This window comes from Macaca nemestrina, chromosome 9, assembly GCF_043159975.1.
Source record: "Macaca nemestrina isolate mMacNem1 chromosome 9, mMacNem.hap1, whole genome shotgun sequence".
NCBI lineage: Eukaryota > Metazoa > Chordata > Mammalia > Primates > Cercopithecidae > Macaca > Macaca nemestrina.
Window position 1 is genome coordinate 13,972,033 of NC_092133.1, and position 17,634 is coordinate 13,989,666.

The 17,634-nt window shown below is 44.6% G+C and overlaps 1 protein-coding gene across 2 annotated transcripts in view; it reads right to left on the reverse strand.

Moving 5' to 3' along the window:
- LOC105467833 (inositol polyphosphate-5-phosphatase F) overlaps positions 1–17,634 on the reverse strand; it is a 144,931-nt gene that overhangs the window by 107,126 nt on the left and 20,171 nt on the right. Inside the window, exon 1 of one of the 2 annotated variants that reach the window (XM_071069035.1) lies at positions 13,470–13,479. The exons of the other annotated variant lie outside the window; for it this stretch is intronic. The gene's annotated coding sequence lies outside the window, so the exon portion shown is untranslated. Of the gene's footprint in view, positions 1–13,469; positions 13,480–17,634 lie in introns of those variants that run through there. 2 annotated transcript variants of the gene reach the window in all.

Here is a 17,634-nt window from a genome sequence, read left to right on the forward strand (position 1 = left end):
CACTCTTGTTGCCCAAGCTGGAGTGTAATGGCGCGATCTCGGCTCACTGCAACCTCCACCTCCCGGGTTCAGGTGATTCTCCTGCCTCAGCCTCCCGAGTAGCTGGGATTACAGGCATGAGCCACCATGCCCAGGTAATTTTTTGTTTTTTTAGTAGAAACGGGGTTTCGCCATGTTAGCCAGGCTGGTCTTGAACTCCTGACCTCATGATCCACCCGCCTCAGCCTCCCAAAGTGCCGGGATTGCAGGTGTGACAGGTGGCTTAACTTTAGGGTTAAGGACCCCAAACACTCACAAGCTGTGATGGTGAATTTTATGTGTCAACATGACTAGGTTAAGAGCTGCCCAGAAAGCTGGTGAAACATTATTTTTGGGTATGTGTGTGTGTGGGTGTTTCTGGAAGAGATTAGCATTTGAGTTAGTAGACTGAGTAAAGAAGACTCCCCTCACTGATATGATGGTCATCTAATCCTTAAGGACAAGAATAGAACAAAAAGGTGGAAGAAGAACAAATGCGTTCCCTGTTGAACCGGGTCATTCATCTCCTCCTGCCTGCAGATATCGGAGCAGATATAGCTCGGGGCTCTCAGACCCAGATTGACCTCCCTGGTTCTTAGGCCTTTAGGTTTGGACTGGAACTATACCACAGGCTTTCCTGGTTCTCCAGCTTGCAGAAGGTAGACTGGGACTTCTCAACCTCCATAATCTCATGCGTCAATCGCTCATCATAAATTTTCTTCTACATATGTATATATATTCTATTGTTTCTGTTATCTGGAGAACCATGAGGGCAGAATGCAATGGACTGCTTTCCCAAAATTTCTATGTTGAAATTCTAACCTGCAAGGTGATAGTATTAGGAGACAGGACCTTTGGAAAGTAATTAGCTCATTAGAGCACTTATAAGAGACCCCAGCAAGGTCCCTTGCCCCTTCCACCACATGAGGGCATCTCGAGGAAACAGATGTGCGTCTAAGAACCAGAGAGCAGGCCCTCACCAGACACTGAATCTACCAGTGCCTTGATCTTGAACTTCCCAGCCTTCAGAACTGTTGGGAGAAAAAAAAAAAAACAAAAATCTGTTGTTTATAAGTCACCCAGTCTATGGTATTTTTTTTTTTTTTTGAGCCCAAACAGACTAACACACAAGTCAATTTTTTATATTTGGCCAAACAGCCAATTTCTCATGGATTTATCAGCCAGCAAACTTATGCTACCTCCTCACATAACTTCATCAAGGATGGCTGGAAATTGTACTGTTGGAGCACTTTGACATATATAAAGTTATTCAGGCTGGGTGAGGTGGCTCACACCTTAATTCCAGCACTTTGGGAGGCCAAGGCAGGCGGATCACTTGAGGCCAGAGTTCAAGACCAGCCTGGCCAACATGGTGAAACCCTGTCTCTACTAAAAATACAAAAATTAGCCAGACGAGGTGGTGGGTGCCTGTAATCCCAGCTACTTGGAAGGCTGAGGCAGGAGAATCACTTGAACCTGGGAGGCGGAAGTTGCAGTGAGCCGAGGTGGCGCCACTGCACTCCAGCCTGGGTCACATAGCGAGACTGTCTCTAACATAAAATAAAATAAAATAGTTGTTCAGTTGAGAAGCACCATGGACCAAGAAAAACGAAAGTCCCTCATGAGGAGACTGTCATGTAGGCCTAAAAGAGGCCATTTTATTTAATGTAGAAGACCACCTTTTTTTCACTTCTATACTTTGGGGGTTAATAATTATTGGCTTTTTAATTGTATGGCCTGATGAAATTGTCAATAACCTATTCAAGAGGCTGAGGTGGGAGGATCACTTGAGCTCAAGAGTTCAAGGCTACAGTGAGCTATGATTGAGCCACTGCACTCTAGCCTGGGTAGGAGAGCGAGGAGTGAGACCCAGTCTCAAAAAAAAAAAAAAAAAAAAAATGGGGAACCAGGCATGGTGGCTCACGCCTGTAATCCCAGCACTTTGGGAGGCTGAGGCAGGCAGATCACCTGAGGTTATGAGTTCAAGACCAGCCTGGCCAACATGGTGAAACCCCGTCTCTACTAAAAATACCAAAAATTAGCCGTGTGTAGTGGCGGGCGCCTATAATCCCAGCTACTCAGGAAGCTGAGACAGGAGAATCACTTGAACCCGGGAGGCGGAGGTTGCAGTGTGCCAAGATCGCGCCATTGTACTCCAGCCTGGGCAACAAAAGCAAAACTCCGTCTCAAAGGAAAAAGAAAAGAAAAGAAAAGAAAATTTAGGCCAGGTGTGGTAGCTCACACCTGTAATCCCTGTAATCCCAGCACTTTGGGAGGCTGAGGTGGGTGGATCACCTGAGGTCAGAAGTTTGAGACCAGCCAGGGCATGGTGATGGGCGCCTGTAATCCCAGCTACTCTGGAGGCTGAGTCAGGAAAATCACTTGAACCCGGGAGGCAGAGGTTGCAGTGAGCTGAGATGGCACCATTGCACTCCAGCCTGGGTAACAAGAGCAAAACTCCATCTCAAAAAAAAAAAAAATTGATTAAACCAGCCATCATTATTTGTGTGTATGTGTGTGTGCGTGTGCGAGAGAGAGCATGTCTTTTCTGCATCTAATATTTCTCTTCTGTCCTTGCAGAGAAGATAATTAGCCTTGTTGAGTGATAATTTCATAGTCGTCTAGAACCAGCTGTCTCTCACTTCCTTTCTGTTATGCATCTACTCTTCAATTAAAAAAAAAAAGATAGCTTTAAAAAATTAGTTTGCTCTAAATAAGCTAATTTGGAAAAAATGTCCAAGATGCACTGTTGAATAGAAAAAGTCTGAGTTAGGCCAGGCATGGTGGCTCACGCCTGTAATCCCAGCACTTTGGGAGGCTGAGGCAGGTGGATCACTTGAGACCAGGAATTTGAGACCAGCCTGGCCAACATGGTGAAACCCTGTTTCTACTAAAAATACAAAAATTAGCTGGACATGGTGGCATGAACCTGTACTCCCGGCTAATCAGGAGGTTGAAGGAGGGAGAATCGCTTGAACCTGGGAGGCAGAGGTTGCAGTGAGCTGAGATCGCACCATTGCACTCCAGCCTGGGTGACAGAGTGAGACCCTGTCTCAAAAAAAAAAAAAAAAAAAAAGGAAGAAAGAAAAGAAAAAGTCCAAATTGCAGAACAGAATGTTCTAGTATCCCATTTGAGTTTTTAAAATGAGGGAATGGAAGAGAGATTATATTTTTATAAGTCCAGAACATTTCTGAAACAAAACACAAAATCTAGCTCCCTTTGAGGGATGGAAATGGGGGTGGTGAGTGGAGGGGCTGTGAAAGCAAATGAGGAACGTAGGAAGGAGGGTGGAGATGCTTTTCACTTTATATTCCTGTGCACTTTTTTTTAATTTTTGTGGATATATAGATGTGTATATTTATGGGATACATGAGATGTCTTGATACAGCTGTATGCTCTTGATTTTTTTAAAAAACCATGTGCTCTTAATGTTTTACACCTTAAAAAACTAATTATGTGTGTGTATATATATACATATATATACGTATATATATGTGTGTGTATATATATACACAAATCATTCCTCTACCACACATCAAAACATATTTTTAGGCAATGTATTACCTAAGGATCTAAAGTCTTTTGCCTCTGGCCGGGCACAGTGGCTCACGCCTGTAATCTCAGCACTTTGGGAGACCGAGGCAGGTGGATCATCTGAGGTCAGGAGTTTGAGACCAGCCTGGCCAACGTGGAGAAATCCCATCTCTACTAAAAATAAAAAAAAATGGCTGAGCGTGGTGGAGCGCACCTGTAACCCAGCTATTCAGGAGGCTGAGGCAGGAGAATTGCTTGAACCCAGGAGGCAGAGGTCGCAGTGAGTCAACATCATGCCATTGCACTCCAGCCTAAGTGACAAGAGAGAAACTCTGTCTTTAAAAGAAATGCATTGTTAGATAATCATGTTAGAGATTTTTCAAATCATGCTCTGCACTGCGCAGAAACACAACAGGGGGATGTTACTCTGGTAGAAAGTTGGTACATCCTAAAAGCTGCCCAGTGGATTTTGAACCTATCGTTACTTCTCCTGGTTAAAGAAAATAATATCCTACAGTGTTTCACCATTTCATAAGAGTTGCACTTAGTGACAAGGAAACATGGGGTTTTGGTTTTCCTAATAGTGCTGTTCTTTCCCTTCAATTTTACAGCAATCCTTCAACGAGACTGAGAAGTACAGTGAGGGGATGTGTGTTGCAGGTGGGGGTGTTTGGACAGCTTCTGACTACAGAAGCAAAGGCATGGGGGTATAGAGGTGGGGGTGGCGGGAGGAGCGAACGAAGCATGAAATGTGATTTACAAGTTTCCAAGATGGTGATTTTAACTATGATGGGTAACCAGAGACCAGCTGCAAAAATGTGGCAAATATATTTTGAAAATTTGGCCCTCACTCTAATTTCAGGATTAGAGTGCTGTTGCTGCTTCTGAAACCCTGCAAGATATTCACATTTCAGTTACTCCCAAGTGGCACATCATTTCTCATGGCTTTTCTCATTGCTGTTCTCTGAGTTAATCGAGTGGGGATTCTAACTTGTAGGTACAATGCTTATAAAGCTACAATCCATGGGATTCAGTCCAGGCAACATTGAGGTTAAAAAAAAAATTCATTCTATACAATTAAAAACAATTTGAGAAAACTCAAATCCTTTGTGTGTATTTTTCAAATATTCTAAAGCCCTGTATAATTTCTTTTACATCTTTTTTTTTTCTTCTCACCATTGTCCTTATCTAGCACAAATATTCCCATATCTCTCCTCTCAAAATTCAAGAAAGCTTTCTCCCTCCAGCACCTTTTTCGGTTCTTTGTTGTGAAATCTGACCAAACCACTTAGGGCTATTTCCCCTGGCAAGGCCTGGCCTTCTCTAGCGGGTGATGGGGGGCGCGGGGGGGTGCGCAGGGGGAAGAAAAAAGCACAAAGCTAAGCCAGAAAACTCTCTAGCTGCGGCTGGGGCAGGGGGAAGAGGAAAGGTTAGAAACGCTCAAACATTAACAAGTCTAGCCCATCACCTCAGCATAAACATATTTCCCCTTTGGGATTCAGTAACAAGTGTTTTCATTTTGAATGGGAACAAAATGTGTCCTATAAACAATTTGATGCAGGATCCGTACATTCAAAGGCTGCCGACTGGTCTCTGGACTTTTCTTCCCTTGTGATTTCCTAATTGGAACTAGACAGTCTGGTTCAGAGGAGGACAGCAAGTTTGCAGGGCTGCTGCCTGCCTGTGGAGAGGCACAGGCACTGGATCTGAAGTGATTCCCCAGAGCCTCCCCCCTGCGACCCGCATTTGCTCCTATTTGAAGCAAATTACTGATTCTTCTGCCTGTGGAGCCTGGAGCTGAGAAATCCAAGGGAAGAAATGAGTGCCAAGGGGCAGCTGCAGTGGCCTCTGCTCTCTTGTTCTCCCCCACCCACCCCCGGCCCTGGGAAGCAGAACAGCCTGCCAATTGTATATACCCCCCAGTCAACACTGGCAAGTGTCACTGGGGTCCCAGCCCACCTCACCTATTCACCAGCCAGATGTGCTAAGGCCAATCTCGCAGCTGTCCTAGATCAGTTTCCCCCTAGGCAAAATGGAGATAAGATATAAAATTTTCTTCACAAGGTTGTCATCAGAACTAAATGAAGTCAACTCTTTGAAAGGGTATCTTAAACTCTAAAGAGTTATCAGAATGTTATTTTGCATATATTTTTTAAAAATCTATTTTATGGCTGGGCGCGGTGGCTTAGGCCTGTAATCCCAGCACTTTGGGAGGCTGACAAGGATGGATCGCTTGAGTCCAGGAGCTGAAGACAAGCCTGGGCAACATGGCAAGACCCCATCTCTACAAAAAATATGAAAAAGTTAGCTGGGTGTGGTGGTGCGCACCTGTAGTCCCAGCTACCCAAGAGGCTGAGGTGGGAAGATCACTTGAGCTCAGGAGGCAGAGGTTGCAGTGAGCCATGATCATGCCATTGCACTCCAGCCTAGCTGACTGAGCGAGACCCTGTCTCAAAAAAAAAATCTATTTTATGTGTAAAGTTTTCCCTTCTACACTTATTATTTGACAAATTCCTAACATATATATAATATATATATTTTAATATATAGTAACATATATATGTAAAGCTAAACACATTTTAATTTTATATATGTAAGTGATTTACGTTTTTAGCTCAATTCACATCACCAGAATATAGAAGTAGTGGACATTAATTGTGTAACTATAAGTTGGATGTTGGCCTTGATTCCCAGCCAGAGACAGAGGATTTGTCCTGAGGCAAAAGAAACTTAATCTTCAAGACTCCTTGATTTCATCCAAAGCCCTAATTCTGTATTCACTATTTTGTATTCTCCTTTCTAAAGAGGACCCTCCTTATTGGAAGAAGCTTCAGGCATCACAGTTCTTGCCCCATCGCTAGCAGCAAAGAACCTTCTGTGCTTCTACATCCCAGGAGGATCTGTGCCTGTTGTCTTCTCTTGGCTTGTCTCCCCTCTGTGATCATTCTGTCGTGTCCTTTTAGCCACTCCTCCTCTTCTGAGCTGAGATACACTTTCTGCTCCCTCCAGCTCTCTAATCCACTAACAATTATGGAGCTGGTTGAGCACACACACACACATACACACATTTGTTTTAGAGATAAATTTAGAGATGGGAAACTATGTTTAAAGATGGCACCATTCATCCCAATGACTCAGACAGAGCTATTCCCAGTTCATGTGGAGCCCTTATATTGAAAATAGAGCTAGGAAGCATCTTTGATTCAGTAATACCAGGGTATAGATTTTCCAGGAGTAGATTCAAAAGTACTATTAATAGGCAGAGAGTGTTTTCATCGTGTGATGCTAGACTGGGTGGTTTCAGGAAAAAATGTAACACTCAGTGGCAAGGCGTGCTTGTTCTTGGGGGATTCAGCACCAACCTGGCCACAGCCACTGCTGGTTAAGGCACTGCCTGGAAGCAGCAAGGAATCACAGTCCTCCACCAATTCATAGGAATCCAAGCCCACTGCCCCCCAACTCCAGAGCCATCAGAGCTGTAGTGGTAGGGATTATGGGATACTTGGGGAGATAGAAGGCAGGTTCCAGCCTGTGAGAAGGGTTGGAATTTCCAAGGTAGGGGTTAGGACATTTCATACTGGGAGGGGAATTAAAGGAGAGCAGGAGACAATCCAAAATTAGGGGAAAACCAGGCGCGGTGGCTCATGCCTGTAATCCCAGCACTTTAGGAGGCTGACGTAGGCGGATCACTTGAGGCCAGGAGTCGGAGGCCAGCCTGGCCAACATGGTGAAACCCCGTCTCTACTAAAAATACAAAAATTAGCCAGGCGTGATGGTGCATGCCTATAACCCCAGCTACTTGGGAGGCTGAGACACGAGAATCACTTGAACCCTGGAGGTGGAGGTTGTAGTGAACTGAGATTACACCACTATACTCCAGCCTGGGTGACAGAGCAAGACTCTGTCTCAAAAAAAAAAAAAAAAAAAATTGGAGGAAATACACAGTATCCATTCAAAATATTCTCTTTTTTTGTTGTTTTTGTTTGTTTGTTTTGTTTTTTGTTTTTTGAGACAGAGTCTTGCTCTATCGCCCAGGCTGGAGTGCAGCGGTGCCATTTCAGCTCACTACAACCTCTGCCTCCTGGGTTCAAATGATTCTTATGCCTCAGCTTCCTGAGTAGCTGAGACTACAGGTGTCCCCCACCATGCCTGGCTAATTTTTGTATTTTTAGTAGAGATAGGGTTTCACCATATTGGTCAGGCTGGTCTCAAACTCGTGACCTTGTGATCCACCCACCTCGGCCTCCCAAAGTGTTGGGATTACAGGCCTGAGCCACCCGTGCCTGGGCCAGAATATTCTCTTAATATATATAATTCTGTTACTATTGTATATATGTATGTGTGTGTGTATATATATGTGTATATATATGTGTGTATATATATGTGTATGGCCAAAATGGTGAAACCCCATCTCTACTAAAAATACACAAATGTAGCCAGGTGTGGTGATGGGTGCCTATAATCCCAGCTACTCAGGAGGCTGAGGTAGGAGAATTGCTTGAACCCAGGAGTCAGGGGTTGCAGCAGTGAGCCGAGATCGCAGCAGTGAGCCGAGATCCCACCACTGCGCTCAAGACTGGGCAACAAGAGCAAGACTCTGTCTAAAAAAAAAAAAAAAAAAAAAAAAAGGAGGCAGAGGGAGATTTTACACACAGGGGAGAAAGTGAGTGTAGGAAGACAAAGCCAAGAGATATTTGAAGGTGCTGTTCTTTAAGATGGGCAAACTGGGCTGGGCGCAGTGGCTCACACCTGTAATCCCAACACTTTGGGAGGCCAAGGTGGGCGTGTTACAAGGTCAGGAGTTCAAGACCAGTCTGGCCAACCTGGTGAAACCCCATCTCAACTAAAAATACAAAAAATTAGCTGGGTGTGGTGGCATGTACCTGTAGTCCCAGCTACTCAGGAGGCTGAGGCAGGAGAATCACTTGAACCCGGGAGGCGGAGGTTGCAGTGAACTGAGATCGTGCCACTACACTTCAGCCTGGGCAACAGAGTGAGACTCTGTCTCAAAAAAAAAAAAAAAAAAAAAAGATGGGCAAGCCAAGAAATGCCAGCCCCCACTGGATGCTGGAAGAGACAAGAAACTGATTCTCCCCTAGAGCCTCTGAAGGGAGAAAGGCACTGCCAACACCTTGATTTTGGCCCAGTGAGACTGATTTTGGACTTTTGTGCTACAGAACTTTAAAAGCATAAAAGTGTGTTGTTTTAAGCCACCAAGTTTGTCCTAATTTGTTGTGGCAGCCACAGGAAACAAATACAACCTCTTTCAGAATCCCATACATTTGGTCTGACAAAGATGGGCAGCCCTGGTGTCTCATCATCAGATGCAGTGATGATTCCTGGGGGGTTCCTAGTGGAGAGGGTATGTTAGTCCGTTTTCACACTGCTGATAAAGGCATACCTGAGACTGGGCAATTTATAAAAGAAAGAAGTTTAATGGACCTACAGTTTCACATGGATGGGGAAGCCTCACAATCATGGTAGAAGGCAAGGAGGGGCAAAGTCACATCTTACATGGATGGCAGCAGGCAAAGAAAGAGCTTGTGCAGGGAAACTCTCCCTTATAATAACCATTAGATCTTGTGAGACTTACTCACTATCACAAGAACAGCACAGGAAAGACCTGCCCCCATGATTCAATTACCTCCCACCAGGTCCCTTCCACAACACGTGGGAATTCAAGATGAGATTTGGATGAGGACACAGCCAAAGCATGTCAGAGGGCCTGCTGGGCCAGTGCCCCCTCCTAACCTGTAGAGGTCTATATGAGTTTCCTAGAGCTGCCATACAATTGACCACAAACTTGGTGGCTTAAAACAACAGAAATTGATTCTCTCACTGTTCTGGAGGCCAAGTCCAAAGTCGTGGTGTTGGCAGGGTCAATTCCTCATGGAGACTCTGTGAGCAAATCCGTTCCATGCCTCTCTCCTACCTTCTGGTGGCTCCCGCAACCCTTGGTGTGCCTTGGCTTAGAGCGCATCACTCCAATCTCTGACTCCACCCTCATATGAATCTTCACTTGGCCTTCTTCCATGGGTTTCTATTTATTTGTGTGTGTGTGTGTGTGTGTGTGTGTGTGTGTGTGTGTGTGTGTGATTTTCTTTTTTTTTTTTTTTTTTCTTTTTTTTTGAGACAAGGTCTCACTTTGTTGCCCTGGCTGGAGTTCAATAGCATGATCATGGCTCACTGCAGCCTCAACCTTCTGGGTTCAGGTGATCCTCTCACCTCAGCCACCCGAGTAGCTGGGACTACAGGGATGTACCACCATGCCTAATTTTTGTATACTTTATAGAGACCAGATCTTGCCATATGGTCTAGGCTGGTCTCAAACTCCTGGGCTCAAGCAATCCAGCCACCTCAGCCTCCCAAAGTGCTGGGATTGCAGGCATTAGGTATCACGCCCAGCCTAACATATACTTTTTTTTTTCCATACGGACAGGGTCTTGCTATGTTGCCCAGGCTAGTCTTGAACTACTGGCCTCAAGTGATCCTCCTGCCTCTGCCTCCCATAGTGTTGGGATTATAGGCTTGTGCCACCATGCCAGGCCTCCCCGTGTTTCTGTGTGTCTTCCCCTTTTCTGTCTCTTGAAAGGACACTGGTCATTGGATTTAGGGCCCATCCTAATCCGGGGTGATCTTATCCCACGATCCTTAAATTAATTGCATCTTCAAAAACTCTACTTCCAAATAAGGTCACATTCACAAGTACTGAGAATTACGACTTGGACATATCTTTTGGGAGGACACTCATTACAGGGGCTGATACCCTCCCCTCCCACTCAGTGGGGGAAGGATAGAGAATCCAGCAGTCACCTACCCAGCCTAATGAAGACTTGGCAAGTTGCAGCAACTTGCCCACAGTCAGGCAACAAATTTCTGACACCAGGCCTCATAGAAACCAACCTCAGAATCTCTAACCCAGCATGATTTCCACTGCACCACCCAGCCTCTCATGTAACTCCCTACCTGGGAACAATGCTATTCCATTGAAAATCAGCTTCAGACCCGGTGAAGTGGCTCATGCCTATAATCCCAGTGCTTTGGGAGGCTGAGGCGGGATGCTTACTTGAACCCAGGAATTCAAGACTATAGCCACCTATGATAGTGCCACTGCAGTCCAGCCTGGGCAACAGAGGGAGACCCTGCCTCAAAACAAACAAACAAATAAAATCAGCTTCAAATATTTAAATTGCCAGTCTTCATACAATCCCTTTTGGCAGAAAAGACAAGCCTACCATACACTAAACATGGGCGTCATACTTCCATACTTCAAGTTGATGTCTGAAAAATTTAAGAAAGCATTATGATTCCAATACTTATCTTCCTGTTCTTGTTGCTAAATGATGATTTTTTTTTCTCATAAATGGAATAATTTCTCAAAAGTTAGCTGCCTTTATGCCCCTAAGCAGCTATCCTGATGTTTCAGAATGTAGAAGATTCTTTGCACTGAAGGAAAAATAATCACCTCCCAGTTTGTGATGAGTTCTCTGGCTCTAAAGCCCTTTGTACGCGTTACTTGTGCAGATGAATACCCTCAAGAGATCTCCTCAGGGGATTTCGGTCAGTAGTTTCCATTTGTCATGCAGTATGTTTGAAAGGGAAGGAAACTATTTCTGTGGGTATATGCTAGATAATTCACACCACTTGTTTTTCTTTCTGTTTTGTTTTTTATTTTGTTTTGTTTTGGAGGCAGAGTCTCACTCTGTTGCCCAGGCTGGAGTGCACTGGTATGATCTTGACTCACTGCAACCTCCACCTCCCGGGGTCAAGTGATTCTCCTGCCTCAGCCTCCCAAGTAGCTGGGATTACAGGCACACGCCACCACACCCTGCTAATTTTTTTTTTTTGTTTTTTTGTATTTTTAGTAGAGATGGGGTTTTGCCATGCTGGCCAGGCTGGTCTCGAACTCATAAGCTCAGGCAATCCGCCTGCCTCAGCCTCCCAAAGTGCTGGAATTACAAGTGTGAGCCACTGCACCCAGCTGACACTGTACCACTTGTATAATCCTAACACAGGTTTGAGATCTCTTCTTTGGACCTGCAGCTACTGTATGAAATTCACAAGCACTTGTCAAGCACTGTGCCTGTCCCTGCACTGCTCCCTGTATCAGCTCTCTAGGGCTGCCATCACCAGGTGCCACAAACTGGGTGGCTGAAAACAATGGAAATCTATTATCTCACAATTCTGGAGGCTAGAGGTCTGAAATCAAGGCATTGGCAGGGCCATGTGCTCTCTGAAGGCAGTGGGGGAGGATCCTTCCTTGCCTCTTCCTAGTTTCTCATGGCTTCTGGCAATCCTTGGCGTTCCTTGGCATGTGGCTGCATCACTCCAATGTCTGCCTCCACTGTCACATGGCATTTTCCTCCTGTCTGTCTGCATGTGTCTCTCTCAGCTCCATTCTTCTTTTTTTTTTTCTAAGAGATGGGGTCTCACTCTGTTTCCCACGCTGGAGTGCAGTGGTGTCATCACAGCTTACCACAGCCTCAACCTCCTGGGCTCAAGAAATCTTCCCACCTCAGCCTCCCAAATAGCTAGGACCACAGGCATACGCCATCATGCCTGGCTTATTTATTTTTTTGGAAAGGTAGGGCCTCCCTATGTTGCCCAGACTAGTCTTGAATTCCTGGGCTCGAGTGATCCTCTAGCCTTGGCCTCCCAAAGTGCTGAGATTACAGGTGTGAGCTACCGCACCCACCCAGTTCTCTTCTTCTTATAAGGGCACCAGTCAAATTGGATGTAGGGCCCACCCACCCCCCAATCCAGTGGGACCTCATTTTAATGACTAATTACATCTGCCAAAAGCCCTATCTCCAAATAAGGTCACATTCACAGGTTGCTGGTAGACAGGAATTTGGGGAGAACACTAACTCAGTAAACGTGCCCAAGGGGGATTGTACCTTTTTTTGAATGGCTTCTACTGCTCCCTTTAATATACCAATTCCTATGTCACTGATATGGTGTGGCTGTGTCCCCAATCTCATCTTGAATTGTAGCTCCCATCATTCCTGTGTGTTGCGGGAGGAAACCAGTGGGAGATAGCTGAATCATGGGGGCGGTCTCCCCCATACTGTTCTCATGCTAGTGAATAAGTTTCACGAGATCTGATGGTTTTATAAGCAGTTTTCCCTTTCACTTGGCTCTCATTCTCTCTTGCCTGCCACCATGTAAAACGTGCCTTTCACCTTTCACCATGATTGTGAGCCCCACCCCAGCCACGAGGAACTGTGAGTCCATTAAACCTCTTTTTCTTTATAAATTACCCAGTGTCGGGTATGTCTTTATCAGCAGCATGAAAATGGACTAATATAGTCGCTCAGAAAGAAAAAGCCATAGAGAGAGTAATAGAAGCCTGTCTAAATTAATCATATTGTTTCCTTCTATTTTTAAAGAGCACAGATCTATTTACTCTTAAGGAAAAGTAAAACATCAGCATGAGGGAATGAAGTATGACAGCAGCCAAACTGTTAAATAGTGACTATTTGCAGCCTCTCCCTCTGCCCCTACTACCTGAGTATGTTCTATTGTTATTCACACTTCCTCTCCCCTTCCCTGCTCTCAAGAAGACTCCAACTCTGCAGCCAACCTGTATCTGATGACTTGCTCAGAGCTCTCAAAGCTGTATGAAGCAGATGGCCAAATCGATGGCTTTGTCATTCATCCTCCTCCCTGCCCCTCCCCTACCCTTCAAGCTGAGCTCCAGAATGGGGAAGATCATGTGGCCAGGACCCAGCTGTCTTAGACTGCTCAAGCTGCAGTCTAACTGACAAAGTGTGACAGAGTGGCAGGCTTAGCCAAGAGAAATTTACATCCTCACACTTTTGGAGGCTAGAAGTCTGTATTAGTCCATTCTCACGCTGCTACAAGGACATACGTGAGACTGGATAATTTATAAAGGAAAGAAGTTTAATTGACTCACAGTTCTGCAGAGCTGGGAGGTTTCAGGAAAGTTATAATCATGGCGGAAGGGAAAGCAAACATGTCCTTCTTCACATGGCAGCAGCAAGGAGAAACACAGAGTAAAGCAGGGAAAATTCCCTTATAAAAAAACTATTAGATCTCATGAGAACTCACTTGCTCTCACAAGAACAGCATGGAGGTAACCACCCCCATGATTCAATTACCTCCCACTGGGGCCCTCCCACAACATATGGGGATTTTGGGAGCTACAGTTCAAGATGAGATTTCGGTGGGGACACAGCCAAACCATATCAAAGTCCAAGATCAAGGTGTTGGCAGGGTTGATTTCTTCTGCAGTCTGTCTCCTTCACTTACCATTGGCCTCTTCTTGCTGTGTCCTCACATAGTTGTCTCCAGGTTTATGTGTTGTGTGTGTCCTAATCTTCTCTTCATACAAGGACATCAGTCATATTGTATTAGGGCCCAACCTATTGACCTCATTTTACCTTAATCAGCTCTTTAAGAGCCCTGTCTTCAAACCCAGTTACAGTCTGAGGTACTTGGGGGTTTGGACTTCAACATGTAGATTTCATGAAGGCACAGTTCAGCCCGTAACACCAGCCAAAGATCTTATCATCAGCTTACCTGCGCTTCCCTCGTCCCCCCATCATTCTCTACCTTAGGGCCTATCCAAATTGCCCTACAAAATGTGGAGTCCCTTCCCAATGCACAATATGAAATATATGAAATAATATAGACATATAGAAACCAGATGCTTGCAACAACCTATTCATGACTGATACACTCTTGGTGAAATAATATAGACATATAGAAACCAGATGCTTGCAACAACCTATTCATGACTGATATACTCTTGGTGAAATAATATAGACATATAGAAACCAGATGCTTGCAACAACCTCTTCATGACTGATATACTCTTAAGGTTCTTGGATAAATGGGAGTACCTATTAAAAATGATTCAGGCCAGACACAGTGGCTCACACCTATAATCCCATCACTTTGGGAAGCCAAGGTGGGAGGATTACTTGAACTCAGGAGTTCAAGACCAGCCTAGGCAACAAAGCGAGACCTTGTAGCTACTAAATTTAAAAAAAAAAATCAGCCAGGTGTAGTGGCAAATGCCTGTAGTCCCAGCTACTTGGGAAGTTGAGGCTGGAGGGTCACTTGAAATCAAGGCTACAGTGAGCTATGATCGTGCCACTGAGCTCCAGCCAGGGCGACAGAGCAAGACCCAGCCTCAGTGAATCAATCAATAAGATCCTTTCAGAGACGTCTTGAAACTATGTTTTAACTGAGAAAGTGGAAAAAAAAAGTCAAGAAACTGACTTAGTTTCATTATTAGTCTAATCTAAAATAACATGTTTGCTGTGTGCTAAAAATAATACTCAGACTCTCTGACTGAGTAAGCACACTGAGAATAAACAGGTTTTTTTTTTTTTTAATCACAAAAACGTCAATCATAATCAACACCCAATGTGGGAAAGTATCTTCCTCTTAAAAATATTAAGAAAGTGGCTGGGTGCGGTGGCTTACGCCTATAGTCCCAGCACTTTGGGAGGCTGAGGTGGGCGGATCCCAGGACTTCGAGACCAGCCTGGCCAACATGGTGAAACCCCATCTCTACTAAAAATACAAAAATTAGTTGGGTGGCAGGCACCTGTAATCCCAGCTGCTTGGGAGGCTGAGGCAGGAGAATCGCTTGAGCCCAGGAGGCAGAGGTTGCAGTGAGCCAAGATTGCGCCATTGCACTCCAGCCTGGGCAACAGAGCAAGACTCTGTCTCACAAAAAAAAAAAAAAAAAAAAAAAAAATTAAGAAGGTGAGCAATGAGCAACAAAAATGTCTAGATTTTACAGACAGATTAAGAGCCTGAAGGTTGTATGCACTGAAAAACAAAACCAAAGAGCTATTCATATTTTCCTTAGGGTTTGAGGACAAAGATGCTCTAGAAGAAGGTTATAATGGAGCCAGAAAGGAAGCCTACAAAAATATCCCTATCTATTTTTGTAAAGACAGGGTCTCACTACGTTGCCTAGGCTGGTCTTGAACTCGGGCCTCAAGTGATCCTTCTGCCTCAGTCTCCCAAAGTGCTGGAATTATAGGCATACGCCACCACCTGTGGCTGGGTTTCTCTTTCAGCTGGCAAAATAGAACCTTCCTTGGCGTTAGAAAGTAAGAGATCAGGGAGTTTCTCACTAATGATGGTGTAATTCAGCAAAGGATCCCTTTTCGGGTCATCAGCTTAGTGTCAGTTCCTGGTTCTATCTGACTCATTGCAGTAGTGGGAGGTTTCAAAAACTTGAAGTCGGGAGGGTTTACATCAATTTCACATATTACAAACAACAACAACAGCTCACAGCACTAGCAAGGCATCCCATTTTACTTATCTTTACAACCTAATAAGAGCGGGAATACAGTCAACAGAAATATTCTTCTCTGCTACGAACAGATTGAAGTAAATACCTGAGTTCCTGATAAAATGGAAAATAACACCTTTCCATAGGTGTGGAATCACCAATGACATCAGAACAAAAATGATTGCTAGGTACCAAGGAGAAAATGTCGTGAGGACAAGATGTGAATAGCAAGTTCAGAAGAAGGGAAGGTCAGTGAAAAAAGAAAAATAAATAAATAAATAAAGCAGCCTCCTGGGCGACAGAGTGAGACTCAAAAAAAAAAAGGAGATGAAGGAAGATTATCATGAAGCTACCTCTAATTTTCTGTAGCAGGCTCCATAGAGCTCAAAATACTTTAAAGACGTATTTTTATTCTGAAGTAGCAGGAAGGAAATATCAGCAGCGTTTACAGATGGTGAAACTGAAGCGTCACATCGTTGGGGGATGCCTAGTTCTCCCTGCAGCATCTGGTAGCTGCGCAGGACGGGGCCTGGAAAGTGAGTTTCTGTCTTTCCTAGGAGCTTACCAACTCAGTCATCAGAAGGTTTTCCCAATCCAAATATATTTTATTTTAATGTAAAAATTGAATATATTGGCTGGGCACAGTGGCTCACGCCTGTAATCCCAGCACTTTGGGTAGCCGAGGCGGGAAGATTACGAGGTCAGGAGATTGAGACCATCCTGGCTAACACGGTGAAACCCTGTCTCTACTAAAAATATAAAAAATAGCTGGGCGCTGTGGCGGGTGCCTATAGTCCCAGCTACTCAGGAGGCTGAGGCAGGAGAATGATGTGAACCCAAGAGGCGGAGCTTGCAGTGAGCCAAGATCGTACCAACCTGGGCAACAGTGCGAGACTCTGTCTCAAAAAAACAAAACAAAACAAAATATGTTAATAATATTACAATTTCCATCAGAAATCTCAAGGCTATTGAGAACCAGGATTAGTCTACTGATTACAATAAGAGAAGGGGCTGGGCACGGTGGCTCATGCCTGTAATTCCAGCACTTTGGGAGGCTGAGGTGGGAGGATTGCTTGAGCCCAGGAGTTTGAGACCAGCTTCGGCAACATAGTGAGACCCCATCTGTATAAAACATAAGTGAATTAATAAATAAATAAAATAAGAGAGAGGACAAAGAGATGTGGTCATTTGATCAGTGTATTGGTTTTCTAGGGCTGCTGTAACAAATGACCATAAAGTGGGTTGCAGTAAACAACAGAAATGTATTTTCTCACAATTCTGGAGGCTAGAAATCCAAAATCAAGGTGTTGGCTGGGCCAGGCTCCCTCTGAAGCCTCCAGGAGAGAATCCTTCCTTGCCTTTTCCAGCGTCTGGAGGCTGCCTGCAATTCTTGGTGTTCCTTGGCTTGTACATATATCACTCCAATTTCTGTCTCATTTGCCACACGGCACTCTCCCTGTGTGTCTGTGTCTGTATCAGTGTTCAATTTTTTCTCTTCTTATAAAGGTACCAGTCATTGAACTAGTGTTCCAGTAAAACCTCATCTTAACTTTTTTAGATCTACAAAGGATCTATTTCCAAGTAAAATCACATTCATAGGTACCAGGGATTAGGACTAGAGCAAATCTTTAAGGGGACATGATTCAATCAGCAACAATCAGTTTGAAAACAATATATTACTACCTAGTGGTAAATACACTTAAAACTACCAAAGGCCGGCCGGGCGCGGTGGCTCAAGCCTGTAATCCCAGCACTTTGGGAGGCCGAGACGGGCGGATCACGAGGTCAGGAGATCGAGACCATC